Here is a 4026-nt window from a genome sequence, read left to right on the forward strand (position 1 = left end):
GTTACCAAAGGCTGAGATGCAACTTAGACACACTTTGGAATCATCTACATTGGGTACTCTACCCAGCCTTAAATAACCCGAGGGGGTGGTAGTGTGCACCACCCATGGTGTGAACTACCAGCCCCTCGATGTACACCACTCAATGTTACCAAAGGCTGAGATGAAACTTAGACACAATTTGGAATCATCTACATTGGGTACTCTACCCAGCCTGAAATAACCCGAGGGGGTGGTAGTGTGCACCACCCATGGTGTGAACTACCACCCCCTCGATGTACACCACTCACTGTTACCAGAGGCTGAGATGAAACTTAGATACAATTTGGAATCATCTACATTGGGTACTCTAACCAGCCTGAAATAACCCGAGGGGGTGGTAGTGTGCACCACCCATGGTGTGAACTACCACCCCCTCGATGTACACCACTCAATGTTACCAAAGGCTGAGATGAAACTTAGACACACTTTGGAATCATCTACATTGGGTACTCTACCCAGCCTTAAATAACCCGAGGGGGTGGTAGTGTGCACCACCCATGGTGTGAACTACCACCCCCTCGATGTACACCACTCAATGTTACCAAAGGCTGAGATGAAACTTAGACACAATTTAGAATCATCTACATTGGGTACTCTACCCAGCCTGAAATAACCCGAGGGGGTGGTAGTGTGCACCACCCATGGTGTGAACTACCAGCCCCTCGATGTACACCACTCACTGTTACCAGAGGCTGAGATTAAACTTAGATACAATTTGGAATCATCTACATTGGGTACTCTACCCAGCCTGAAATAACCCGAGGGGGTGGTAGTCTGCACCACCCATGGTGTGAACTACCACCCCCTCGATTTACACCACTCAATGTTACCAAAGGCTGAGATGAAACTTAGACACAATTTGGAATCATCTACATTGGGTATTCTACCAAGCCTGAAATAACTCGATGGGGTGGTAGGCCGCAACACCCATGACGCTAACTACCAGCCCCTCGATGTACACCACTCACGGTTACCAGAGGCTGAGATGAAACTTAGACACAATTTGGAATCATCTACATTGGGTACTCTACCCAGCCTGAAATAACCCGAGGGAGTGGTAGTGTGCACCACCCATGACGCTAACTACCAGCCCCTCGATGTACACCACTCACGGTTACCAGAGGCTGAGATGAAACTTAGACACAATTTGGAATCATCTACATTGGGTACTCTACCCAGCCTGAAATAACCCGAGGGGGTGGTAGTGTGCACCACCCATGGTGTGAACTACCACCCCCTCGATGTACACCACTCACTGTTACCAGAAGCTGACATGAAACTTAGACATAATTTGGAATCATCTACATTGGGTACTCTACCCAGCCTGAAATAACCCGAGGGGGTGGTAGTGTGCACCACCCATGGTGTGAACTACCACCCCCTCGATGTACACCACTCACTGTTACCAGAGGCTGAGATGAAACTTAGATACAATTTGGAATCATCTACATTGGGTACTCTACCCAGCCTGAAATAACCCGATGGGGTGGTAGTGTGCACCACCCATGGTGTGAACTACCACCCCCTCGATGTACACCACTCAATGTTACCAAAGGCTGAGATGAAACTTAGACACACTTTGGAATCATCTACATTGGGTACTCTACCCAGCCTTAAATAACCCGAGGGGGCGGTAGTGTGCACCACCCATGGTGTGAACTACCAGCCCCTCGATGTACACCACTCAATGTTACCAAAGGCTGAGATGAAACTTAGATACAATTTGGAATCATCTACATTGGGTACTCTAACCAGCCTGAAATAACCCGAGGGGGTGGTAGTGTGCACCACCCATGGTGTGAACTACCACCCCCTCGATGTACACCACTCAATGTTACCAAAGGCTGAGATGAAACTTAGACACACTTTGGAATCATCTACATTGGGTACTCTACCCAGCCTTAAATAACCCGAGGGGGTGGTAGTGTGCACCACCCATGGTGTGAACTACCACCCCCTCGATGTACACCACTCAATGTTACCAGAGGCTGAGATGAAACTTAGACACAATTTGGAATCATCTACATTGGGTACTCTACCCAGCCTGAAATAACCCGAGGGGGTGGTAGTGTGCACCACCCATGGTGTGAACTACCACCCCCTCGATGTACACCACTCACTGTTACCAGAGGCTGAGATGAAACTTAGACACAATTTGGAATCATCTACATTGGGTACTCTACCCTGCCTGAAATAACCCGAGGGGGTGGTAGTGTGCACCACCCATGGTGTGAACTACCAGCCCCTCGATGTACACCACTCACTGTTACCAGAGGCTGAGATGAAACTTAGATACAATTTGGAATCATCTACATTGGGTACTCTACCCAGCCTGAAATAACCCGAGGGGGTGGTAGTGTGCACCACCCATGGTGTGAACTACCACCCCCTCGATTTACACCACTCAATGTTACCAAAGGCTGAGATGAAACTTAGACACAATTTGGAATCATCTACATTGGGTATTCTACCAAGCCTGAAATAACTCGATGGGGTGGTAGTGTGCACCACCCATGGTGTGAACTACCACCCCCTCGATGTACACCACTCACTGTTACCAGAGGCTGAGATGAAACTTATACACAATTTGGAATCATCTACATTGGGTACTCTACCCAGCCTGAAATAACCCGAGGGAGTGGTAGTGGGTTAGGTTTAGTCCTGGGATTGTATGAGATCCACAATGCGTTGATTATCTTCTGTTCTTCTTCTTGGCTCCTGCGGTCTCCAGGCCTGTAGAACTTCAGAGGGTCTAGGCAGATTGCCAGTCCACAGCTGTTGCTCTACATAGCCTTTAATCTGCTCAGTGGACGGGAGAGTCCTGAAGAGAAATTAGTAAGTATATTAATGTGGCTGCATAACTAAATCACCAGCTATTATGTCCATGAAATAAAGTGGAAATAGATTGAATTAGACAGCAGGATATGAGAACAGAGGCTATTAGTGCAAAAATAACCTGGTGCAGTGGGGTCAAGGTGATTGCAATTCAAATATACATAAAAACAGAGTGCATAGAGAAACTTACCAACAACATCCTTGATTCTTAGTTTATTCTGGTCCCGTCTCCATTTGTCCAGGCAGTACTGCACATTTCGCTCGCTGGCCTGCTTGCACATGTTTGAAGATGGAAGTGGCCCGTTAAGGTCCAAAGGATGTAGTTGAAGCAACTTCTGGTAGCTCTCCTCCTTTAATTCCACAGGAACATCTCTTTCATCTTCTTCACCATCTTCTTCTGTTTCACCTTCGGCCTCTTGTTCTACTTGTTCTTGTTCTACTCTTCTCTTCTTGGTTGATGGTCCACTGATCTGCTCCAAATTGGTGATGACTAACATGCCCTTGATGATGGTCGTTTCATCAGATTGGCTAGCTAGGTCCTGGTTGATATATCCATATGCCATTTCAATATCTTCAGTTCCTAGGTTCTCCTCTGCCCATCTGTTGAAGGCTTGCTTCGCATCCTTTCCAGTGACCGGTAGCAAGTTATACCTGAGGAAAATACATAATGACAATGTTAGAACAACAATAATAATAATTATTAATAATAACAATAATTTTAAGCTTAGACCAAATGATAACTTACTTCTTCTGAAGTCTATTTATGTCATTGGATGGATTTGCCACCGGGTTCCCTTTACTGGATAGAGAGAAAGCCTTCACCATCTTGCCATCTTTTTGTAGTTGAGTCGGCCTCACCTTTTTGAAGTAGTAGTTGAACATCTTTAAGAAGAAGACAATTGTTAGGGAATTGATTTGCCATACCCCACACCATAAATAAACTATACACATTCTTAGTACTCACCAGCTCCTCCTCCTCTGTTAGCACAATTCTGGTTCCTCCTGTCGTCATGATGTGGACCTTGATTGAAGATCCTCCATCGCTGTACATCACTGACCTCTTTTCAAGCCAGTTCCTCACCCAAAAGTAAAAGATAAAAAATATCATTAGACAAGGTATAACACGATCTATGGAAACCATTGGCCCGCAGG

This window comes from Engystomops pustulosus, unplaced genomic scaffold (assembly GCF_040894005.1).
Source record: "Engystomops pustulosus unplaced genomic scaffold, aEngPut4.maternal MAT_SCAFFOLD_18, whole genome shotgun sequence".
In the NCBI taxonomy this organism is placed as follows: domain Eukaryota; kingdom Metazoa; phylum Chordata; class Amphibia; order Anura; family Leptodactylidae; genus Engystomops; species Engystomops pustulosus.